Consider the following 26967-nt stretch of genomic DNA (forward strand, 5'->3'; position numbering starts at 1 on the left):
AATGCAGCCTCATCCACGGTGCCGGAGATCCCCATCTCCTGGGTACTGCATTCTCACCCTGAGCCAAGAATTTAAATTGTTTATCAAAGGGATGATAACTCAGAACTCAAGAACTGAATGAGATACTATGTTACAGCCAGTGACTATTTACTTATTCTGCAGACCAGGAAGCGCCTGCATGCACATGAAACAGAACAAGTAAGTGGGAAGTCTACTGGGCAAACAAGCACAACCCAAGCCGAATAACTGCAAGAGAAAACACTTGGATTGCTCCTGGCTGCTCCTAGGATTGTGTTTTTCTCCTTGGGAATCAGACAGAGTCCCGTTCTTTCTGCTTTTGGCTCTTCTGGCACTTATTTATAGGTTGCATTGCACCTCTCTATCTGGGACAAATTCCAAATCCTAAGAAGCCCAATGAAGTAAGGACATTAGAGCCTATTAAAATAAGAAGGTCGGCGTAGGAAAAGAGGAATATTTTATCCATCTCAAACATCAATCCCTTTTTACTATGGTCTTCTTATCAGTCTCTTGTTGTGCTATATTTCATAGTAGATTTTCAAGAAATATCTTTGCTATGGGACCTGAAGAGTAGAGGTAGTCAATCAAGATCGAACCAAAATGTGATCATAGCAGAGTGGTTGCACAAAGAGGGTGCTCAGTAGATGCTTATTGAGTTGGTTTGCGTGGGATTGGATTGAATTGAACAGATTTAAGTTGAAGCGCTCAGGATGAGGCATTTAATAAGCCTTCATCTAATTGAGCTGGATGGCAAAGTAAATCATGGTAAATCCACATCCTACAATACGGTGCAGTCTTCAGAAAGACTAATTCCCTGGTCCCAGAGCAGGCCAAAGGGGCACATTCAGGCTTCTCTCTGTGTGCTCATAGGGAAATGTCTTCAGGATTTATTGTTCCATTAGAAAACAACAAAACAGGGGCCCCTGGGTGGCTCAGTCTGTTAAGTGTCTGACTTTGGCTCAGGTCATGATCTCACGGTTCATGAGTTCGAGCCCCACATTGGGCCCTGTGCTGACAGCTCAGAGCCTGGAGCCTGTTTCCGATTCTGTCTCCCTCTCTCTCTCTCTGCCCCTCCCCTGCTGTGTGCGCTCTCTCTCTCTCTCTCAGATAAATATTTTTTAAAAATTAAAAAAAAAAAAAGAAAACAACTCTACAAGTAGCCAAAGGGCATGTACACTTATCTCAGTTGTTTATTATCTGAATATATACCAAAAAAAAAAAAAAAAAAAAGGCACACATTTTTCAGAGCGTACTTTGGTTTACTGATTAAAATCTACTTGAGGGGCGCCTAGGTGGCGCAGTCGGTTAAGCGTCCGACTTCAGCCAGGTCACGATCTCGCGGTCCGTGAGTTCGAGCCCCGCGTCAGGCTCTGGGCCGATGGCTCGGAGCCTGGAGCCTGTTTCCGATTCTGTGTCTCCCTCTCTCTCTGCCCCTCCCCCGTTCATGCTCTGTCTCTCTCTGTCCCAAAAATAAATAAAAAACGTTGAAAAAAAAATAAAATCTACTTGAGTATATCAGATTGTTGAATACTTAACACTTTATGCTTTGATAACTTACTGAGTAGTGTATTAGCCTCCTAGTGCTACTGTAACAAATCACCACAAATGTGGTGGATTAAAACAACAAAAATTTATTCTCTCACAAGCGAAGAGTCTAGAAGTCTGAGATCAAAGTTTCAAGCAAGGTTGATTCCTTCTTGGGGCCATGAAGGAGAATCTGAGAATCTGTTTCATGCATCTTTCTATTCTGGTGGTTCTGGTGGTTGACAGAAATCCTTGCCATTCTTGGCTAGTAGTCCAACATCACCCCAAACTCCTCCTCCATCGTCACCTGGCCTTTATCCCTCTTTGGTGTCTTTGTATCTCCACATGACCTCCTTATAATGACAGTAGTCATTGGACTTAGGGCCCACCCTAATCCATTATGACTTCATGTTAACTAGTTACATCTACAAAGATTGTATTTCCAAATAAAGACACATTCTGGGGTTCCAGATGGACACTATTCATCCAGTACAAGAGGTATACAGCAACCTTTCAATTAGGGGAAATACTGCCTTTTTATCTTATCAGCTCTGGTTGTGTGTTAAGTCAGATATGATTTTCTGTAGAAGTCTTTGCTATCATTGAAAGGCATTTTTTGTCCTACATCCTCTGGGAAGATGAAACTCTGATAGCCCTTCTTGTAATATTACTATATATTTTTTTTATTCCCAGGCTAATTTGTGCAAATGAAGCTTTCCATTTAAATTTATATTTTCCAAATTAAAAACATTTGTTTTAATTGAAGTATAATTTATACACAGTGAAATGCACAGGTCTTACGGGTACAGCTAAATGAGTTTTGATAAATGTATATATGCTAATGTAACCCACACCCTAATCACAATAGAGATTATTTTTATCACCCTAGAAAGTTCCTTTACGCCTCCTTCCAGTCAACACCCCTCCTTCAAAGGCAACCACTGTTCTGATTGCTATCACCAAAAATTAGTTTTCTCTGTTCTTGAACTTCGCAAACTGGAATCATATAATTTGTGCTCTTTTGCAGCTGGCTTTATTAGTTCATAAACCTATTTTTACATATACTGTAGGTTTATTTTTACAGCTAAGTAGTATCCCACCAGATGACTATACCACAGTCTGTTAATCCATTTACCTGTTGATAGCCTTTTGGAGTGTTTCCAATTTTCAGCAATTTTGAATCAATCTGCTAAGAACATTCATGTACAAGTCTTTTGCAGACATATGTTTTCATTTTCTGGAGTAAACCCCTGGAAGTGGGATTGTTGGGTCACACGCTAGGTTTCGGTTTAACTTTATAAGGAAATGCTGAGCAATTTCCCAGGGATGCTGGCGCGGTCGTTCATTTTCGCCATTCCAACCTGGTAGAATTTAATTTGCATTTCCTAGATGAGTAAAGACATTGAACGCCTCTTTATGTGTATATTGGCCATTCATGTATCTTCTGTTTAAAGTGCCTGTTCAAGTCCTTTCCCTGAATATTATTAATATTTATTATGTTTGCCTTTTTTTTAGTATTGAACTGTAGAAGTTCTTAATGTGTTTTGGATACAATTCCTTTGTCAAATATATATACTACAAAACACTGTGTGGCTTGCCTATTCATTCTCTAAATAGTGTCTTCTAACAAGCAGAAGGGTGTTTCTGTTTTTTTGTTTTTTATGAAGTCCAATACAGCAAATTTTTGTTTTATGATTTTCGGTTTTTGTGTCCTCTCCAAAATTTTTTTTTATCACCCCTGCTTATAGTTTAAAGTCTATGATTTATTTCAAATTAATTACTGTGTTTGGTGTGAGATACAGGTCAGGATTCCTTCTTCCCACATATAGATATTCAGTCCCCCAACACAATTTGTTGAAAAGACTTTTCTCTCTCCATTGAATTGCTTTCGTGCCTTTTTCATAATCAACCATGTGAATTTTAGTTTACTTCTGGACTATTTATTCTATTTCATTGACATATGTGTCTATCTTTATGTTAATACCAACTCTTATGGTTACTATAACTTTATAGTAAAATTAGGTAATGTGAGTCCTCTTGCTTTCCCTTTTTCATGATTACTTCATAATTTTCATTTGAGTTTCCATGTAAGTGCCAAAAACCCGCTGACAGCCAATTTGGGGAGAATTGAAATTTGAGTCTTACAGTCCATATGCATAGTATATTTCTCTGTCTACTTACGACTTTGGTTTCTTTCAGAAATGTTTTGTAGTTTTTGGTATAGATATCATGCACACATTTTGTTAAATTTAATACTAAGTGTATTTTGGTTTTTGATGCTATTGGAATGGCATTTTTTCTTTATTTTCCAATTGCTGCTTTTATATAGAAATACATTGACTTTGTCTCCTGCTACTAAACTACTTCTAAATGACCGGATCTAGTGAGACATTTTGTACACATCTTCAGATTTTCTATATACACAAACTGATCTGTGAATTAAAAATTGCATTTTTTTCTTTCCAATCTTTTTACCTTTCAATTTTTCTTAATTTCTGTTTCTTGCATTGCTATAGTGGCTTGAACCTCTGGGACAATGATGAACATAAATGATGAAAGAGAACATCCTGGCTTGGTCCTGTTCTCAGGGGAAAATTTTCCAGTAAGTATGGTATTTATCTTTAGGCGTATACAAGATGCCCTTTATCAGGTTGAGAAAATCTCTTCTATTTTTAGTTTCCTAACAGTTGTTGTTTTGTTTTATTTTGTGGTCATGAATGGACATTGAATTTTGTAAAATTCTTTGTCTCCATCTATTGAGATGATCAAATAATTTCTATCTTTTATTCTGTTTTGAGGAATATTGGTTTCTAATGTTCTTTTCTTATATACCTTTGTCAAGGTTGGAGACAGGATTATGATGGATGACTTCAAAAAACAAAATGGAAGTGTTCTCTTCTATTTTCTCAAAGAACTTGTGTGAGACTGGTATTATTTCTGAATTAAATATTTGATAGAATTCACCAAGAAAGTCATCTAAGTATGAAGTTCTATTAGTGGGAAGGTTTTTAGTTATAAATTCAATTTATTTAAAACATAGAGAACTATTTTGGTTTTCTATTTCATCTTGCAACAGATTTGATACAGTTGTATTTTTCAAAGAATTTGTTGAATCTATTAGCATAAATTGTTCATAAAACTTCCTTATTATCATTTTAATATTTTAATATCTGTAGAGATGTCCTCTCTCCATTCCTCTACTGATAGTTTGCATTTTTCTTTCTTTTTCTTAATCAATCTTGCTAGACAGTATCAATTTTATTAATCTTTCAAAGGATCAACTTTTGGTTTTGCTAATATTTCTCTACTATCTGTTTTTTGGTCCACTGATTTTTGCTTTTGACTTGACTGCTTCCTTCATTCTACTTACTGTGGGTTTAATTTGCTCTTCTTTTTCTAGCTTCTTAAGGTGGAAGTTTAAGTAATTGATTTTAGACCTTTTTTCTTTTTCTAATATGATTGTTTAAAACCATAATTCCTGGGGCATCTGGGTGGCTCAGTAGGTTAAGCTTCTAACTCCAGCTCAGGTCATGATCTCACGGTTTGTGAGTTCAAGCCCCACATCAGGCTCTCTGCTGTCAGCACAGAAACATATCCTGCTTCATATCCTCTGTCTCCCTCTCTCTCTGCCCCTCCCCGCTCATGCCCTCCCTCTCTCTCAAAACTAAATAAACATGAAAAAAACAATTAAAAAAAAACATAAATTCCTCTCCAAGCCTTCCATTAGCCATATCCAACAAGTTTGAGTATGTTAGGTTTTTTCTTTGTAAAAAAAAAAAAAAATTTTTTTTTTACATTTATTTATTTTTGAGAGACAGAGAGAGACAGAGTGTGAGCAGGGGAGGGGCAGAGAGAGAGGGAGACACAGAATCTGAAGCAGGCTCCAGGCTCCGAGCTGTCAGCACAGAGCCCGACGCAGGGCTCAAACCCACGAACCAGGAGATCATGACCTGAGCTGAAGAAGTCGGACGCTTAACTGACTGAGCCACCCAGGCGCCCCTTTTCTTTTCATTTTCCATCAGTTTAAATATTTTCTAATTTCCCTTATAATCTTTTCTTTAATTCAAAGGGTTATTTGGTAGCTTGTTTTTAATTTTCACATATTTGAAATTTTCCCGATATGTTTCTGTTATTGACTTTTAAAACATTCTGTATGTTCTCATTTCTGTGAAATGTATTGGGACTTGTTTCATATACCAGCTTTTGGTCTATCTTGGTGAATGTTCCACGTGTATTTGAAAAGAATGAGTATCCTGCAGTTGTACAATATAGTGTTCTATAAATATTAGATTAAGCTGGTTGATAGTGCTGTTTAAATTCTGTATATTCTTATAAATTTTTGTCTTAGTTGTTCTAGCAATTACTGAAAGGGTGATATTAAAATTGTAAATCTAATTGTAAATTGTAAATCTAATTGTATCTAATTGTAAATCTGCCTAACTATAAAATTGTGAATTTGTCTATTTGCCCCTTTAGTTCTTTTTTTTTTTTTTTTTTTTTTTTTTTAAGTAGGCTTCATACCCAGCAAAACATGGGGCTTGAACTCATGACCCTGAGCTCAGGACCTGAGCTGAGATCAAGAGTCAGATGCTTAACTGATTGAGCCACCTGAGGGCCCTGGTCCCTTTAGTTCTGATGGCTTTTGCTACATGTATTTTGAACTTTGTTATTATGGTGCAAATACATTTAAGTTTTTTTTAAGAGAGGTTTTTTTGTTTGTTTATTTTGAGAGAGAGAGAGAGAGAAAGAGAGACAACATGCATGCACGTGAGCAAGCAGGGGGAGTGACAGAGAGAGAGGGAGCGAGAATCCCAAGCATGCTCCATGCTGTTAGTGCAGAGCCCTGTGTGGGGCTCGACCTCACAAACTGTAAGATCATGACCTGAGCCGAAATCAAGAGTTGGACACTCAACCGACTGAGCCTCCCAGGGGCCCCTCACTTACTATTTTAATACCTTCTTGATGATTTGACTCTTTTATCATTATGAGTGCCCCTCTTTATTTCTGATAGAATTGCCCGTCTTTAAGTCTTTGTATGTTATTAATATAGTCACTCCGTCTTTCTCACGGTTAATGTTTACATGGTTTCTCTTTCATTGATCTTTTACTTGTAACCTATTTTCGATTTTTACGTTGAAAACGTGTCTCTTGTAGCCAGCACAGTTAAGTTTTTGGTTGTTGTTATGCAGTCTGTCAATTACTGTCTTTAAATTAAAGTGGTTGGTCCATTTTGTATTTCATATAATTATTGAAAGAGTTAACTTTGAGCCTACCATTTGGCTATTTGTGTACTACTTGTCTTTTATTTCTCTTTTCTTGCCTTCTTTTATATTAATTGAGTCATTTTTTAGAGTTCCACTCCATCCCTGCTTTTGGCTTCTTGGCTATATATCATTGCTTTCTTTCCTAGTTGGTTCAAGTTCATTTATCCATTGTTCTTCAGTCACTATTCTGCTATGAAGCCCATTCAGTGATTTTTTTTTATGTCTTGTATTTTATTTTTCAGTTCTAGGATTTCAACTTCCACTTGTTTTTATTTTTAGAGTTTCCTTTGCTCTTCTGCAATATCCATCTCTTTTCCTTATTTAGTATATTTGTAATAATTAGTTGGAAGTACTTACCTGATAATTCCAATGCCTGGGCCACCTGTAGACATGTTCCTATTGTCTGAATTTTTCTGGATCATGACTAACATTTCTCTGTTTCTTTACATGTGTCTCTTTTTAAAAACTGTACTCCAGGAATTGTGTATAGAAAAATAGTTGCAAATGGAACACACTTGCTCAGAGTTGAATTGACTTGATGTTGGGCTGCTACTTTGTTCAGATCGGGTTTACCTCTGATTTGCCCAACTCCTAACCAGTGTCCTCTATTCTCTGTTTACTTTTGAATTCAACTCTTACAGGGCCCCCAGAGTCCAAAACCCAGGAGAATGTCTAAACTGCAAGATTTTTCTCTGCCTGTGAGCCCCTCCCCCACTGGTGCTATCTTAGCAAAATTCAGAAAGGAAGAGATGAATTTGTGGTCTTTTTGTGTATTTTTTACGTATGTAATTTGTGTCACTTAATGTATGGCTTCAGCAACAAACCCATCTTTCTTTGCCCTATTCTGTGACCCTGGGGTGATTCTACAGACTGCACTTCTCCCTTGCCAGCTGGCTTGATGCTAGACCCTGTCAACAGAGGGCATTGGAAAGACATTGCAAACCTGAAAGAGGAAGAAGGGACGTTTTCTTCCTGCCGTGTTTTGTTTTTCTACCTGGGGGCAAATGGATCAGCGTGCAGGGGCCCTGGCAGTGTTTCCTAGAGAGGGAGGATGGTCCTTGCTTCAGCAGCAGGCAATCTCCAATGTGTGTCAACACACCGTTTCCACAGAGGTCTGAATCTCAGCCTTGCAGGGGCCCCTTCCTCTGAGTCTAAGTTCCTTCATCACTTAGTTTCTGTCAGCTTTAGTACTGCTTTCTGCAGTTACTACTTTAGAGTTCTCCTTTACCTCTTTCAGTAGTTAAGCATGTTTTATGTAGTTAGCAACTCTTTACATGAAATCTTCCTTTTTCAACTTCCTCGTGTGGTTAATGTCTTCTGACTGAACCCGAGGGTCCTTCAGATTCCAATCCCTCCTACCAGCACACGCTGTATATAAAGCCCTGCTGGCTTCTCCTTGTCAGTTCTCTGTCTTTCGCAGGTCTACTCCTCCATTCCAGACCAAAGTCACACTTGCACTGGTCCCCAGACAGCGCTATCTCTGCACACAGTATTCCCAACTCCTGCAATCCCTTCCCTACTTCCCTTACTCACACTCGTCCTTCCAGATGGGCATCTTCAACGGGGAAAAAACCCCACTCCTACATCTACCTACATCCGCCCATTCCCCAGGAAGCTAGCCTGCTACAAAATTAAGTCCTGGCAGAATAGTTTTTTGCTATCCTTGGGAAGGGCTCATTTCTCTCTGGAATATATTTCATCAAGACTTCTTTGCATCTATCACTTTTTGCTAGTCCCATTGAAAAGTATTGTTGCTTCCCATTACCAAAAGTTTTTCAAATCCTTCTATCTCCTAACTAGAAGCAGAAACCTCTAGGTATTCTTTTACATGCAAAGAACATTTCTAGAAGGACACACTGTTACAGTGCTAAGAATTGAGAAATGTGGGAAGGGAGTGAGCACATAAGAGAGAGTGATTCTTACTTTTTACTGTGGTCTTCATTAATTCATTTATTTAGTCTATAACTATTTACTGAGCACTTACTATGTGCCACTATTTCAGGCACTAAGCATATAGTAGAAACAACAAAAAGTCATGGAACTTGCATTCTCTCATAGAACTTACGTTCTAGTAGGGAGAGGCAGGCAACAAATAAATATGCAATAAGCCAGGTGATGATAAATGTTGTAAGACTAAATTAGGTTAAGGGAGCTAAAGCATAATGACAGTGACAGTGCTATTTTATAGTGATGGTCTGGGAAGAGCTCTCTCTTTAAATAATATTTGAACAGTGACCTTTAGGAGCTTGGAGAGTAAGCAGTGGGGATATGCAGGTGAAGGGCATTCCTGGCAGAGAAGAAAGCAAGTACAAGGGCCCTGTGGTGGGTGTGTTAGAAGACAGTAAGGATATGGGTCACAGCATGACTGAGGGGAGGAGGGAGATGAGCTAAGGCAGAGAATAGAGGTCCAGAGCATGAAGTACCTTATAGGCCACTTGTGGTCACTTATGACGGTGGCTTCCTAAGTTCTGTACTAATTTACTAATTTTCATTTTAAAACATGAATATGTGTGTGTGGCAACTGGTGGCTCAGTCAGTTGGGCATCCAACTTCAGCTCAGGTCATGATCTCACAGCTCTGAGTCCGAGCTCCACATTGGGCTCTGTGCTGACAGCTCGGAGCCTGGAGCCTGCTTGGGATTCTGTGTCTCCCCCTCTCTCTGCTCCTCCCCTGTTCACACACTCTCTCTCTCTCAAAAATAAATAAACATTAAAAAAAAATTTTTAAACATGAATATGTGTGCGTACAACTTGCATAACTTGAAAAAATAGTTTTAAAATAAATAAATAACCCCACAGCCTGCTACAAAATTAAGTCCTGGCAGAATGTCCATAGTTGCCTGAGGCCAGGCCCCATGGGAAGGCAAGATGGGGTCCCAGGCTCCACTTCTCAATGTTAATTTCAACCTTTCAGAATCAGGATCCCAAAGGGGAGTCCAGAAGAGATAGGCGACAATGTGGACCAGAGGCAAATTGCTTTTGTTGAACATTCCAAATAGACTTAATATTTGGCATAATATAATAAATATAAATATATAAAAGCAAATAATAATTATATTGCTATAATTATTATAATAATGATTGCTATTCTTAGAATAATATTTGGAATCAAATCACAATACTTTACACAATGCCTATACACACACATATGCACATACACATTCATTTAATTTTTTAAAAATTGGCTAGCTCTCTAAACTGCTAGCAGAAGATATTATCCAATTGTCCCTTTTGTCCCCCCCTTATCCCTTCAAGGGCAAACTGTGGCAAAACTGGAGTTCTTGAGGCAGCCAAGAGCTGAGCTGAACATACAGGGCTTTTCTGGGAGGAGACCTGAGGTGTGAGAGCCAGCACCAGCCCTCTGAGCTAGTTTGGGTAAGGCGGGCATGGCCTGGGCATAGGCTGGGAATCAAGCTCATCTCTCCCGCTCCATCCCATTTATAAATTCTCCCTACTCACTCCCACATGCCTTGCTTCCTGCTTGCACATGCCTGCCCATTGCTGGGTAGGACTGATCACAAATTCTTCCTAATCTTGAGTTGAACTCTGCCTCCCAGAAACCTCTCTTCCCAGGCCCCTCCTCTACCTTCTGGATGGGGAAGTCCATTCTTCCCTTCATATGGAGGAATAAGTGTTTATGTTTCTAGAAAAGGATCATGACAAAGCTCATACTTTTGGCCTGCCTTTCTCATCTCACCTCTCTCTGATCCAGACCCAGGACAGGCTCTCACTGATCTACAAGACAGCACTGCCAGCCTCCTAGAATCCCTTCCCAGGGCATCTCTGCCTTGGCACACCCTTCCACACAGCTCAGAGGGCATTTCCTCAGGAGACTCCCCACTTCGCCCAGCAGAGAGGGCCCCTCCCTGCCTGCATTCCCATGGCACTCTGTAGGCACACCTATGGCTCACCCTCCAATGCACAGAATTCTGTGTGACTTGCCTGGCTCTCTACTCTATAGTCCAGTCAGATGGAGAGCTTCTCTCAGGCAGGAACCACCAGAACGTTCACAGGGGTACACATATAGCTGATGTTGAATCAATATATATTGAGTAGAGAATTAATTAATTAACTAATCTAGAATCCCACACTACCTTTTTGCGAGTCTTAAAGATGAAGAAGAAAGAAAAGAAAAGAAAAAGTCTAGGCATGTTTTCCCAACTCAGAGAACTATATTAGGAATTTTTTGGAACAAAAAACTATCCCTACCCACCCCCTCCTCAATTCCCCAAGGACAGAGGCCCCTGTCCTTCCTTAAACAGCTTGTAGAGGAGAAAGAGAACAGAATTCATTGGGTGGCACCTGTCACATGCCAAGCCCTGACAAGGTGCCTTTCACTGATCACTTTGTTAAGTTCTCAGAATCCCCTCATGAGGGCGGCCTCACTGTTCCCAGTTCACACAGATGAGGATCTTGCTGTGTAACCTGCCCAGGGTCTGTGACACCACAGACAAGAACACGGAGATGTGCGCTTGACCCTAAAGCGCTCCTTTCCACAGCCCAGCATGTCTCTGGAGGGAAAAACCGAAGGAAGGAACAGAAATGATTAAGAGAAATAATGGAGAAGTGAGGTATTCGGAGACCATGTGTATAAAAGAGAAAAAGAGGGGCGCCTGGTTGGCTCGGTCAGTCGAGCGTCTGACTTTGGCTCAGGTCATGATCTCGCAGTTCATGAGTTTGACCCCACATCGGGCTCGCTCGCTGCTCTCAGCACAGAGCCCACTTCAGATCCTCTGTCTCCCTCTCGCTGTCTCTCCCCAACTTGTGCGCTCTCTCTCTCTCTCTCTGTCTCTCTCTCTCCTTCAAAAATAAATATTTAAAAAGAGAGACAGAAAAAGAATGGAGGAGGATGTAAGTCAAATAGAGGTTTCTCCTTCCTCTCCTTCTTCTTCCCCTTTTTCTCCTCCCTCCTCCCCTTCCTCTTCCTCCTCCTTCTTTCAATCTGTCTTTTTAACAGAACAGACTTAAATATGTTGCAGGCAAAGCGGAACAAGACAGAGGGGTCAGCTGAGTGTTTGAGAGAAAGAACTGAGTAAACCCAGTCTTGGAGAAGATGTCTGGGTCGGAGTTGGGGAATGGGTAGATGGCTTAGCCTGGAAAAGGGAGAGGGATCTTGCTTTCTCTGATTTAATTGGAAGGACAGGAGGAAGGCAGACTAACATTTTTAAGTGACAGCTAGAGTGAGGGATTTGCACGTCAGCTCAGGGTGTCCTCACAATCAGCTGGTGCTGTAAGTGTTAGTGCCTATGTTACGGGTGAGGAGGCAATGGGTGTCTTGCACGGAAGAGAGCGGTCAGCAGGTGGGAGGAGGGAGGGAGGAAAGGAGGGGTGAGGGTTGTAGGAAAGGCGTGGAATCCTGTTGTAGGTACTGCCATAAAACAGTTACTGTGTGGCCCTTTACAGAAAATGTGTGCTGACCCCTCTAGTACCCCATCAGCTCCGTGAAGACTAGCACCTTGTCTTACTCCTTTTTACACTGCAGGAAAGTCCCTAAAATACACAGATGTCCATAGATATTAAGAAAATATGAATTAACAATAAAACATCAGATACCACCTTTTTCAACAGCGTGCTATTCTCACTAATTATAGGAAGGCTGGGCTGGTGGCCTTTTTAAAGCAGTATATCCTGCCATTTTTACACCCTCATTTTTCAAAAAAGATGACAGATGGAGGCACTGCAAGGATATGTAATACAGCACCTGAAACTCTGACACTGGACCGATTTTATGGGACCTGATGTTTCCGTTAGATGTAAACTGCCAACGTCCACCTGAAAACCCCAATTATGCCCAGACCCAGCCAAAGCCACATTTCCAACTTGACTATGTTCTTCTAAAACTATAAATTTTCCAACTCAGCTCAGTGAAGAGTGACATAAAGTTTCACATATGTGGTGAGCTGTTTTATAGGCCCTCAGATCTAAGAGCACATGGCAGCTATACTGTTGGCAATGAGACCTGATGAGAAATCAGCCTGGTTCTGAAATATAATATTCCTAATTATAATAGGAACAATGGCATTGGAATGGGCAGACATTATCTCCAGGGAGCACCAGGACTGGTGGGGGGAATCAGAAAGCACAAGGATTCATATGCGGAAGGCCACAGCTATTTGAGAGATGACCATCAATATTCCCATCAGCCTCAGAAATGTCTAAGGATGTGCTCCCTTTTTTCCTTTCCTCGTCAAATAAAATAAGATTTATCACAGGGCCAAGTGATAACACCTTCTCTACTTTTCCAAGGCAGCTCTTAACTTAGAGGGCCCCTTCTCAACTCGAGAAGGAAGGACAGTCAAATGAGATTTTGTTCCTAATAGACAATGAACAGACTCAGTTCACAACCACGTGCGAAATGACATAATCATATTAGCTTCAGTTTATTGCATACTCCCTGTGGGTCAGGCAATATGTAAAGTATTGGACACAGCTCATGTGCCCCTCATAGCAACCTGTGATACAGGTGCTAATGTCTGCATTTTCACAGTGAGAAGGCCGAGGCTCGGAGAGCTGAAACGAGGCAATTTAACCTCTGAGGCCGTGGCAGGGCTGGGAGTCCCAGCCTAGGCCGCCTGGACACCACTGCTAGACCACCAAGCCTTGTGTGTGAGGTGGCAGCTTTCCTCAGAGTCTCCCCTAAGTGAGAAGAAAACACAATCACACACCCGCATGCACACACACACACACACACACACACCAGTGAAACCCCAACCTAAGGACGCAGGGAATTGAAGTACAGACCTGAATGGCTCTCTAAGAGTAAATATAAGGGCTGGAGGAGGGCAAGGAGGCTTTCTGGAGGAGGTGATCCTTGGAGGACGGGAGACCCACTTCTGGCCCTTGTGGGCCTGACTTTGTCTACATGGCCAGAGTAAGTTATTCCATGTGTCTTGTCCCTCAGAGGAGCTCAATAATTATTTGTCAAGTTGACTAACAAATGTAAGTAGTGCCACGAATTGGTTTCTACTTCACTAACACGGCGAGACTCATTAACCACAGCATGACTGGGTGGTTCTGCTCCTTAATGGTGGCCTCTAGTGGGCCCATTGCTCTGCACCTTGCCTTTCTGGCCTGAGCACTGGGGTCTCCAAAGCTGGCACTCACTTCCCTGAACTGTAACAAGAGTGGTTGGCTTTTGGTATTAAGTCCCCATCCTAGCTTGGCAGTGGGCCCTTTCCCTCCAATTAGTCCGACCATCTCCCACTGAAGCTCTCCGCTCCGCCAGCCCCAAGGATGAAGGTGAAAGAGATGTGGAAGGGGGTGCAGTATCGATAGACCCTGCCATTTCCAAGGCCACATAACTGACCGGAAGACAGCTGCCATGTCTTCCTTGTGTTTCTTGGCTCTTTGCCCATGTACTGCCAGTAGCTGGGCAGAGTTTTGAGCTCCTCCTTATAAAAATCAACCAGCTTGGGGCGCCTGGGTGGCTCAGTCGGTTGGACATCCGACTTCGGCTCAGGTCATGATCTCATAGTCCGTGAGTTCGAGCCCTGCGTCGGGCTCTGTGCTGACCGCTCAGAGCCTGGAGCCTGTTTCAGATTGTGTGTCTCCCTCTCTCTCTGACCCTCCCCTGTTCATGCTCTGTGTCTCTCTATCTCAAAAATAAATAAACATAAAAAAAAAAAAAAAAAACAGCCAGCTTGTCTGATGGCAAAGAGGGGACTCCTTCCATTCTGGGAGGGGCTCAGATGCTCCTGTGCAGTGAATATGCCTCAGCAACGGGAGATGGAGAGGAGGGAAATTTAAATGAGTCTTAGGGGATTGGAAAATTATTTGGTGAAATGTTCCTAAGCTTTTTCTGCTTAATACCCATAAATTTCAGGGGTCATGTACGCTAACAGCTTTTGATTTATGATGTTCTTATTCTCGAATTGTATTTAAGCCAAATTATGAAAAGGTAGCAACAGTAAAAAGAGCCTTTTAAAAATGCTTTGGGGTCCATCATGGGGTCAAGCCATTTCTGTCGATCTTTGCCACCACTTTGTTAAAACAAGGGCTGTGGGTGCTGACAGCCGAGTAAGCTAATTGGTGTTGGCCGCCAGCCCACCAGGAATCCTCTTCTTAGAAACTTTTTCTTCCCTTCCCCAGCCCCTGCCACCAGTAAGACCTTTTAATGGCTGCTGAGGGCAAGCAGGGAAAGCATGCCTTGGGTAAACTTTGTGGGGCCAGGTCTCACTCAGCTGCCATAGCACACAGATATTCCCAAGGCCTCTAATTAAAATGCCTACAGTCCACCAATTCGCTCCTGTTTCATTGCCCAGGGGTTGCAAAGCTCCCTGCTAATGCTGAACACAAATTAACAAAATGCCGTGTCAGCCTTTCTTGTCCCATTACAATGTTATTGTCATATTTATTAGCACAAATCCCTGTAGGACACGGGGTGGAATATCTAAAAAGTGAGTTAAGCACTCTCCGTGGCTGGATGGGGAAAATGCTTTGGCATTTCGCTGCGGCACGCGTCAACTTTGCGATCCCAGCTCACAGCCACTCTCCTCGGAAGACAAGCCAGCTGTGTTCTCGTTCTGGATGGGGACGTTCTCTAGACCTGTAATTATCTTCCACTCCTGCTACCGTAAAATGACTAGGTTGTGGCCACCGCTTTTATTGCAAAGAACAGTGCTCTATTCGTTTACCAAAATTGAACAACCTAGAGCATTACCACGAATTAATTACAGACCGAGGGAAAAACTACACACAAACTGCACCCATCACAGTGCTCTAAATCACGTTAGCCTAATCGCTTGATATGCAGAATTAAGTTTACTTTTGCACATCTCCCTCCATTGATTCCTTCCCCTCCCACTTTGTGTCTATCTGGCTGCCTGCTTCTGCACTCGTCCGTGGGAGATACATTTTACCCCGAGGAATAGCAAGGTCAAAATAGGAAGAAAACAAAACACCTCTTTGGAAGGTTTGGCAAGGAAGCAAAGGTATGTACTATTACAATTTTGTTCTTGGCAACAGCAGAGACATACATCCTGATACCTTCCTTCTTTCTCCTTGCCCACTAGAAAAATATTCTCAAGTCATGGCGCAGGAGAAAGCGTAAGAATCTAAATATTATATAAAAAGGCACAGAGGAAGTCTGCGTGGAGAATCCGGGTCAGGGGAGTGATGTGTAAGCAGTGTCTTGATGGACACATAGAATTTCATCACCTGGAGAAGTGAGGGAAGAGAATTCCAGGACTGAGGAATAGAAAGTGAAAAAAACACAGAGGCTTCAAGTATATATGGGAAAGGACAAAGGGCTCATATAGGCTTTTTCATTTCTATTTTTGTTTGTGTTTTACAAAAGGTATAATGCATTCACGTATGGAGATGTGCGCTCAAGGAATTATTTATAATGGGCAACATGGTGCAAACATTTGGCAACCAATGATACAAACAAGGGACTCTATTTGAGATATCTAAACAATTAAGGAACTGGAGCAGATAGGTGTCTTACAAAGATAACTTTGTGCATTACATGAGGTGGGGGAAGGGTGGGGGGCTACAGGCAGAGAGGTGGAGCTGAAGGTCACGGCTATGGTCCAGGTGGAGGGTGCTAGTGAGGACCTGAGCAAGGGCAACAGAGGGTGGAGGGAAAAAAGGGGGAACCACAGGAAACTCTTCTCGGGAAGTCATATCAATTAGGACTTCCAGTTGGAAGGCTTGGGGTAAGCGAAGTTTGGGATTCTGAAACTGTTATCTTGGAGGGGAAGATTTTGTGAAGGTAGAATAAAGGGGAAGATGTGGGGCAAATGAGAAATCCAGCTTTGGAAACATTGAGTTTAGGGAGCCTGTGGAACATGTGGGTAGAGATGGCCATTAAAACAGTTGAAATTCCAACCTGGAAACCAGGGAGCTAGCCAAGCAAGCCTTTGGGTACATAACCCCCTCACATAATGACTCATCTCCCTTTCTGTCCATATATCCTTCAGTCCCTCTAGCAAACACAAGAAGCACCTCTCTGTGGTAGACCCCATGCTCATGTCGTCAGCAGGCAAGAGCAGTTAACAAGCTGAGGCCATTTATTTTTTTTCTTTTTTTTTTTTTTAAATTTGAGAGAGAAAGAGAGAGAGAGAGAGAGCACATGCAAGTTGGGGGAGAGGGGCAGAGGAGGAGAGAGAGAATATTAAGCACGTTGTACATGGAGCTCGATGAGGGGCTCAATCCCACAACCCTGGGATCATGACCTGAGCCAAAATCAAGAGTTGGACCCTCAGTGGACTGAGCCACCAAGGAGCCCAGCAGAGCCTATTTCTTGGCTGATAAGGCTGAGCCTTTGCACTAACTACTTGGTCATTGGCCTCCGTCCTGGACTTACACAATAATCGTGATGCCATCACTATTGTCAGGTGAGGAACACAAAGCCAAGGGCAGTCATTCTCACTCCTCTCACTGCAGCCTTCCCCACACTGCCTGCCACGTCAGCACCCAAAATCCACTGGAAATCTTCCACTGGCATTGGTATATGGATAAAGAAAGCTGCCAACAAAGCCCTGGGAAAACCATTGGTCCCTATGCAAGGCAGCTCTCCTGGTACTTTCTCTTGATGCCTAAGACACCAACCAAAAAACTGTGACAGGTCAGAGTCAAACTCAATTCACACCATCAAATATGAGTGAGGACAGTGTTTGAGCTATATGGGTTTTTTTTTTAAGTTTATTTATTTATTTTGAGAGAAAGAGAGAGAAGGGGAGGGGCAGAGAGAGAGAGGGAGAGACAGAGAGAATCCCAAATAGGTTCCATACTGCCAGCATGGAGCCCAACTCCAGGACCGAACCCACAAACTATGAGATGATGACCTGAGCCAAAACTGGGTCGGATGCTCAACCAACTGAGCCACCCAGGTGCCCCCTTGAGTTATATGTTATAAGCAAATATTTTCAAGCTTCTCCAGCATCACATATTGCTCATCCTCAAATCAGGGATTTTAGGGCAACATTTTGGGCCAGTTGGCAATGACTGTGGCCAAGGATTCAAGAATGCAAGATTTTTGTCCCAGCCCAGCTACCGTCATTGATCCTGAAGCAAGACATTTAACTTACAGCGCCTCACTCTCCTTGCAACAAAGCTTGTTAACTACTTCATGCACATGCAATGCTCTGAACATCAGTTTTAAAATTCAATAATTACTATTCATTTTCAACAAGTTAATCTCTCAAGAATTAGAGGAAAATTCCAGATCGAAGAGTTCATGAAGATCTAAAGGGATGAAAGTAAGATTAATAATTGTTACTCAAATAGAATCTGTCTCCTCAAGACTCTGCCTCCCAACTAGTGCACAAAGCATATTAGGATGTCTGCTGCCCACTAGGGGCGTCTTCTGTCCCACTGGGAGAGGTAGAATGCACAGGGGGGGCTATCAGCAGGCACAAGTTCTGGGATGCTAGCCTACCTCTATCAGTACAACCCTCCTTGTTGAGTTTCAGCAATGTTATGGACTTCGGGAACTTACACTACTGAGGCAGGAGGAGACAGGGAGAGATTCCAGTTGTCATTTAAAAATGATTTGGAGACATCAAAACACCTCCTCTGCCCTGAGGGCAGTGGCAGAACTGTGGTGAAGTACATCCCTCGGCGATCTGGAGTGGGCATAGCAGAAATGTGACTGACCTCACCTTCAAAAAATGGAGGTATTTGTTAAATCGTAAGAGACCATTATGAGGCACATTTACCATCGATAATTTACAGGGCAATAGATGAAAATTGTCAGATGAAATCTTAAGATAAGCATTGTTATGCACTAAATTGCATAATTCATCAGCATCCCACAGCTGGCCTCCATGTTTACTGTCAGTGCCTGGGGTTTCCCACAGTTCTACAGCTGCAGAGTTCCCAAAATTCATATGTTGAAGGCTTAATCCCCAATGTGACTATATTTGGAGAGGGCCTGTGAGGAGGAGATGAAGTTTAAATGAGGTCATGAAGTTTAAATGAGGGACCCCCAACAGGACTGGGGTTCTTACAAGAAGGAGATACACCAGGGGTGCAAGCACACGGAGGAAAGACCGTTGAAGACACGGCTAGTAGGTAAGCATTCACCAGCCAAAGAGAGCGGCCTTAGGAAAAACCAAACAGCTAACACCTTGAACTTCTACTTCTAGACTCCAGAATGATGAGAAAATAAATTTCTGCTGTTTAAGCCACCCAGCATCTGGTATTTTATTATGACAGTCCTGGAAAACTAATGCAGACGCTATGAATATGTTTTCTTCCTTACCATGGGAAACAGATCACCTCTGTTTTCATCCTATACATACATAATCAAAATAAATACACTTCGTTTTCGTGAACTTGCTTGTTTTCTTTCACTGCATTTTGTGCTTATTGCTCCTCATATGATTTCTGAATCAACCCACCCCTACTTGTCTCTCTAGTCCTACCATGACTCGTCATTATAGCGAGGAAGACTCCATCCCTCTCTCAGACAGCTAAAGATAGGCGAGGGCAATAACTGCTTGCATAGATTTGCAGCCCTTTGTGTAAGCTGAGGGCTGCCCAGAATGTTACAATCAAAAGGCATCCACCTAAAGAAAAACATGTGTCCTCTTCCATCTTCCACCTAGACGCCCATCACTGATGTTCTGTTCTGCAATGACACTTGAAGCCAAAGAAGCCAGAGATAAAACTGTTGACCTCAAGATTTTTATCCTGCTTCCGGGGGCAGTTTGGACACAAATCCACAGAGAGTGGGCAGTGGGTAAGTGAAATTGATGGTGACACATAGCATCATCTAAACAAGTATGGTCCAGAGAGGGACATGAAAATGTCCGGCTGCCTTCATGGCCAGGACACATAGACATATCATAGCTCCTATGATGCCATACTGAATACATCACATTTGAGCTCCTTGTCACCACTATGCCAGACTTAACATGAAATAGTGAGGCAGGGTATCAATGGGCCTCACTTTCACAGCATTCTCTCACTAGAGGCCTGAGCTTGCTGTGACATACGATCCTGTATGGGAGCCAGCAGGGTGCCTGAACTGTAGCTGTAGAACTGTGGGCAGCCCAAGGAACTGACAGTAAATATGGTGGCCAGCCGTGGGATGCTGGGAAACGACCACTCCTGAGAGGGCAGCTAAAAATCTAAAGGATAGCTCAAACTTCCCCAGAATTAGAGTCACCAATAGGGACATTCTCTAAAAACTGCTCTGAAAACCAAAGGATAACTTCAGGAGACATTATGGAAAGGACCCAGAGGATCATGTCCCTAAGGATAAATGAGCAATACCACCTGGGATTTTAGCTTCAAACCCTTGGACTAGAGACATGGACAGCCTAAGGCTCAAGGCAGTGCTTACCAAACTTCAGATCCCTTAGGTACAACATTTGCAAAATGTGTTATGTCTGAATACCTGCTATGATGGCTAATTTTATGCATCAATTTGAGTAGACTGTGGTTTACTCAGATATTTGGTCAAAGATTATCCTCAGTGTATCTGTGAAGGTGTTTTTCGATGAGCTTAACATTTGAATCTGTAGACTAAGTAAAGCAGATTTGCCCTTCCTAATGCAGGTGGGCCTTGTCCAATCAGTTGAAAACCTAAGTAGTTTAAAAAAGCTGAATAAGAGGGAACTGCCTGATGGCCTTTGACCTGGGACATTAGTTTTTTTCTTGCCTTTGGAGTCAAACTGAAACATTAGTTCCTCTTGGGTCTCAAGTGTGCCGGCTTTTAGACTGGAATGATACCATTGGTTCTCCTGGGTCTCCAACTTGCTCACTACAGATGTTAGGACTTCTCAGCCTACATAATCATGTGAACCAACTCCTCACAATAAATTTCCATCTATCTATCTATCTACCCAGCTATCTATCTATCTATCTACCTACGTAACTACTATTGGTCCTGTTTCTTTGGAGAACCCCGACTAATACACCTGAGATACCCTATTTACCTAATACTTACTGAATCTTTAAATGGCCTATTTGAATAAATACATTTTTAACTGCAACTTTATGTCATATTCACAAATTCAAATCAAGTATTTGTCATTAAAGACATAAATATATATACTAACTGTAAAATTAAATATGCACTTATTAAAATAACAGTTCCCCTGAAAACACTTACTTCTGATGGTAACTGTATATGAAGCAAAACTTCTTCTCTTATTTCAATTCCTAGCAAATGGATATAAACTATATTTTATAGTGAATCTTAGCTTCCTTTTGAAGTAGAAAATCCTTCACTCTTAAGCATCAAAAATAATCCACAATACCCAATACAACAGAAAGAATGCCATTAACGTGTTTTGGTTATCAGTTGCTACATTTAAAACTATCACAGAATGTGTGGCTTATTATGTCCCATCCATTTTGTGGATCAGGAATTCAGGAAAGGCTAGATTGGACAGTTTGCCTGTGATCTGTGGAGCATCAGCTGGGGAGGCTGAGATGGAAGGATTCACTTCCAAAGTGGTTTCTTCATCCACACATCCAGTAGCTCCATTTCCTGCCTCTTCCTCTGCCCCGTGCCCCCCCCCCACCCATCCTCATGTCTTTTTTTGTCCAGAACCTTCCACAAAGCTTTGGCTCCTAATAGCATGGCAGCCTTGGGACAATCTTCCTCTTATTTGCTGGCTCAGGGCTCCAAGAGTGAGCATTCTGAGTCCCAGGTGGAACTGGAAGACTTGTGATGTCAGTCCTGGAACATTATCTCGGCCACATCATATGAGTCAAGCAAGTCACTTAGAACAGCCCAGAGTCAAGGAAAGGGGAATTAGACCCCACAGCTTCATGGAAGGAATGTCAAAGAATCTGTAGCCATGTTTATTCCTCTACCCCATTCTTATGTTCTCGACAAGGAAAAAGTTCTCAGACATGGGATTTCCACATCACAGATCAAAGTGTATACCATATATCCAGAGCTTATACAGGAGCCAGGCACATGAGAGCAAAGGCATGGGTTTGGCTTTGAAATTGGTTATAGAACCTCCTGGATAACCTTGAGACACTTAAACTCGCTGCTTAAGTTCACTGAATCTTAGGGTTTGGTCTGTGAAGTGGAATAATGATATATTCCAGGACGGCTGTGTGGATAACTAGTACAAAGTCTGCATCATCATGGTCCCTCATTAACTGTTAATGCTTTCAAGCAAACCCAGAGAATAGTGAGGACTTTCCAAAGGTGTTTTTAAAATACTCTATTTATTACGATAAAACCTATGCATAATCTGAAAGAGAACGAAACATGATAGAAAACGTCTTCTCAAGCTTAAAGGTACAGTTTTTTAGAGGAAATCCACTACAAATCTTCTCAGAATGTTAAAGTTACACCCAAATTCCTGCCACAATATTTGAGATGTCTCTACTTAGCAATCATGTAAGGAACTGACAAAACAGAACCATCTTTTTTTTTTTTTCAAATGTTTATTTATTTTAGAGAGAAGGGGGGGCAGAGAGAGAGGGAGACACGAATCGGAAACAGGCTCCAGGCTCTGAGCTGTCAGCACAGAGCCCAGCGTGGGGGGACTCAAGCCCACAAACCGTGAGATCATGACCTGAGCCAAAGTTTGGCACTTAACCAACTGAGCCACCCAGGCACGCCCAGCACCATCTTTTTAAAACTATAATTAAGCAGGCATTTGGGGAGGTAAGAGAAAGTGGAGTTCATGGCAGGTTGGCATACTCTGATCCACAGATGCTCAGTGGTGGTGAAAACACCGCCTGTAGAGGGGCATTTTGGGAATGTGCTGGATGTGGTTTTACCTGGCCCAATACTGGGAGCAGGGTGAGCATTACTGCATGTCGGGGGCAGAGACCAGGGACACTGGACACACAGAGCTATCCCCCATGATGAAGTGCGGTCTCGCCGTATGGTCACATGAGTGAAAATCTTGTTTTTGTGAACCAGGAGTGAACTTCATTTTATGTATAAACACATTTCTACTTAGCTATAATATATACTTTACTTTCCAGGAATGTAAATAATACCTAAAGCAAATGCATAAATACAAAATTCTATTTTGTTCAGAATACCAAGAGTTGTTTGCTGTTTGGGAAAATCACGTCACCAGCAGCAGGACCAGCTTGTGCTGCCTGAGTCGCCAAGAGCATTATTTTAGACTGCACTGGAGGTAGCAGATGTCAAGCACCTGACCCCTTCATGTGGTGTCCAGAACAGGGCGCCCGCACCGGAAGTAATCATTAATTACTTTGTTTTTATTCCTCTTTATATTTCAGTTATGACATGACACTGGTTTTTCTTAGACTGTGGGTGTGGGTGGGCTGTGTTATCTGGGAACTTCACTTTGGGGTTGCAAACAGGGGCTTAAAAATATTCGTAATAAAAATGAGGGTTGAGTCTGACAGGACTGAAAGCCTACTGCTTTAAAAGAAGTTTGCTGTGGATCAAAAATGCCTTTCCAAGTGGAAACACCAGGGAATCATTTCCTTTCTGGAACCTGCTGGACCTGGGAGCAGCCCAGCCGGGTTGAGCAGAAGCAGCTGGCTCTGACGCATGAAAGAGCTCTTTCTCCTCAGCCCTCACAGGTGAAAAGACAAGGACACCCCATTGGCTTTTCAAAACTGAAGAAAAGACTCAGCAGACTTCATATGGCCATGTGAGCCTCCACAAGTTATTTAACGTAAGCCTCAATTTCCCTACCTGTGTAATGGAGATAAGAATAGCTCTCGTATTGGGGCGCCTGGGTAGCTCAGTCGGTTAAGCATCCAACTTTTGATCTCAGCTCAGGCTGCACAGTTCGTGAGATTGAGCCCCGCAGTGGGCTCTGTGCTGACCTCACGGAGCCTGTTTGGGATTCTCTCTCTCTCCCTCTCTCTCTCTGCTCCTCCCTTGCTTTCTCTCTCTCTATCTTTCTCTCTCTCAAAATAATAAGTACACTTAAAAAGAGCCTTCGTATTAAGCACCCATGTGGTTTAAGTCCGATAAATAAGATAAAGCATGTTTAGTGCTTCTCTCAGCATCCCTGAACATATGATGCTCAATAAATGAGAACATGTATTTATTACCACTCGGATAGCACTTTACACATACTTTTCCATATACTGTTTCCTTTGAACTTGATATACATTATCCCGTACAACCTTCCCAACGACTTCTGAAATATTATATCCTATGATCTAATAAAGTTGGGGTGACACCAAAGTGTGTGTATGCTCTTTCCACAACACTGTGCTGTCTCCACCCATGCTGACATTACCATTCCTTGAATCACTCATTCCACAAATATTTATTGGGCACTTGCCACATTCAAAGCACTGGGCCTCAGCAGTAGTGACAAGAAATATCACCTCCTCGGAAGTAAGGGGGGCCCAGGGTTGCCACCATACCTGCCCTGGGTCACATCAGTAGCCATTAAACTGGCTTTGCCCACTCAGAATCCGTGCTGCTCCATTTATATTTATTCTATACAGCTCTGAAGACAAAAGTACCCCCTTAGAGGAGGAAGTTACTGCAAGAGGAAGCTAGGGGAAGTTCTGGAGGGGAAAATGCCCTTGCTAACAATTAAAGTTTCCAACAATGGAAGAGGGGGCAGCCTCTTGAGAATAGAGGCTGTGCTGTCTGTAACTTTAGCAGACACTAGGGAAGAGTCTGAGGCTTGACCCTGGGAGGAAGGCTTTTACAATCCATTCAATCTAAGAAGCTAGGAATCACTTCAAGACCACTTCTCAGAGTATAGGTTTTTGCCTTTAACTTGTCCCTTCAAATGTCAGATGTTTTTCCCTCGAGTTCATTATTTCAGTCATATTTTAACCTTCCAGTTTACACAGCGGGGTGAACTGGTATGAAAATGGTCTGGAACCATGGGGGAAAGGAAGGGGGGAAAGCTAGTTTCAAACAGAGAGGGAGGCAAACCATAAGAGACTCTTAAATACAAAGAACAAACTGAGGGTTGATGGGGGCAGTGGGAGTAGGGGAGGGGAAAATGGATGATGGGCACTGAGGACGGCACTTGTTGGGATGAGCACTGGGTGTTGTATGGAAGCGATGAATCACAGGAATCTACCTCCAAGACCAAGAGCACCCTGTACACACTGTATGTTATCCAACTCAACAATACAGTATATAAAATAAACAAATAATTAATTAATTTAAAAAGAAGAATAAAAAAGAAAATGCTCTGGAACTTAAGTGATTCCATGGTCCCAATGTAAATTCTCCTTATCCTGTCCTAAATCTGTATTCCCAGGGAAGAGAAACCCCCCTGGAAACTGATAATCTACCAAGTACACAAGCAGAATACAGGAAATCTTGGCCAAAGGAGGCCTTGGCTTTGCTTAACTTTGTCCAGGAAGCTGTGTAACCCACACTATCCGCTGTTAGAAATCTACAAGGACAAGCCAGGTCCTTGGTCCCATGGAATTTTTTTTCTTCAGGCATGAAAATGTTAAATATAGTCATAAAAACAGTGACCTAACCTGTGCCCAGAAATATATTTTTTAAATGATTTTATTTCCAGTTTATTCCACATTACTCTGGTCTCAAGCCAATTAGTAGAAACTCAGTACTTGACCTTAGCAGAGATTTGGGCTGAAACACGTGTGAGACAAACTTTTCTGAATGCCTTTTTCCTTACCCTGCTAATGGAGAATTTTAGTCCCTTTATTTGTGACTGGGGTTCATGACAAACGACTTCTAACTCAAAGGGAAGGCAACAGAAATAAAAGACCGGTCCTCTATACCATCATAGGTCATCGGCTTCCACACATTGTCACACACATCACACCCAACTTGACTTTATAACTTCAGCTCCCTGGAGAGAGTTTATACTCACCTGGTCTCATTAAGGCAATGCACAAAATTGTACAGCCTTCCCACTGTGGGACCAATTAACCATTTCCATATCAGGCACCAACATAACCACACCATCCAGTTTGCCCTCATTATTTATGTCAAGTACTTAATTATGTTACAAACACTCAAAACAAGTGCCGTATTTTCATACTGTGGGTGGTGATTTCAGACATTAGAACCAATTGAGGGTCCCCCCACTGCACTGTTTCTATACTTCCTAATGTGTGCACCAAAATATAAAGTGATCTACAGCTTTCCACTTGAAGTGTTGTTACAAGCAAGCTCTTAAAGGGATATGATCAAATATGCTTGAACATCTCATGGCATCTGAAAGGGAGAATTCCCAATATAAGGGGAAATGCACAGGTGACCATGTAGTGTACTGACCTCCAAATCTCATGGCAAACTCCCTCAGCACAGGCAAACAATGGCAACAGCATGAACAAATGGCACACATTTCTCAAGACTGAAAAATGACAGAATCTATTCCCAGAGTGGCATTCTTTACCAATCAATAAGCCCAGTGCCTCACATGACATTTTTGAGTTATTCTCTTTGGGATGAACAGCATATTTTATAGCTAATTGTTAGATTAAGCCTTGATATCACCATAATTTCCCAATAGTGAGGGTACTAAGTCCTAAGGGACTATGAAGAAAAGTGGTCAGCCTCTTTTTTAAAAGGCCATAAAGAATGAGAATAATTCCTATTGGCTTATAATAGTTTAGAAATGGTTAGTTTAGAAATGTAATAGTTTAGAAGTGGCCCAAAGGAATTGTTTGTTGCACGACCTCCAAATCCTGTCTCTAAAACGGAAAGCATGAATGCCCCAAAGTTGGCTTTCACCTTGTGGTTTTCTCTCCAGATCTTCCTTTCCTTGTTCATAGTTGCCTGTCAAATAGGATTAGAATCGTGATGCCAGCCCCAGGCCAGCTCAAAGGCTGCATCCGGGGCAGACCCTCAGATATGGCCACTGTGATGTTAACCTCGGTCTGGTGACAAGGCTCAGGCCCAGCTCTGGACACCAGGGCAAAACAGACTCCTTGGTATTCGGTCCTGGTTTTCTCATCAGAACGATGATGTCCCAGGATGACTTGTGGACAAATGGGAAAGGGAAAAGAGGAAACCTTTCTTTCAATCCAAAAGGAAATGACCCAGCAGGTCTATAAGCTGACAACCACATACTAACTGTTGGCCATTGTTGAGTCCCTTCTGAACTGCAGCAGAGGAGGGAAATAAGAGGGAGAGGGATGGTTAAGTACTCATTGGATGGGGCATGGAATAGGGTCTCTCCTTTGGGTTTTATCCCAGTACCTCTTTGTTAAGTGCCATTTTCCTATGGCTGGACCAGGACCCATTGAGGGTAATTCTTTGCTCTGCTGGCCCAGTGTTTGTTCCCAAGTTTAGTACCCAT

General features: G+C 42.2%; 1 protein-coding gene across 3 annotated transcripts in view; it reads right to left on the reverse strand.

The window, feature by feature from the left end:
• Positions 1–26967, reverse strand: part of SCML4 (Scm polycomb group protein like 4) — a 124467-nt gene that overhangs the window by 92365 nt on the left and 5135 nt on the right. Inside the window, exon 1 of one of the 3 annotated variants that reach the window (XM_058734871.1) lies at positions 1577–6007. The exons of the other annotated variants lie outside the window; for them this stretch is intronic. The gene's annotated coding sequence lies outside the window, so the exon portion shown is untranslated. Of the gene's footprint in view, positions 1–1576; positions 6008–26967 lie in introns of those variants that run through there. 3 annotated transcript variants of the gene reach the window in all.

The sequence above is a fragment of the Neofelis nebulosa genome, chromosome 6 (assembly GCF_028018385.1).
Source record: "Neofelis nebulosa isolate mNeoNeb1 chromosome 6, mNeoNeb1.pri, whole genome shotgun sequence".
NCBI classification, from domain to species: Eukaryota; Metazoa; Chordata; class Mammalia; order Carnivora; family Felidae; genus Neofelis; species Neofelis nebulosa.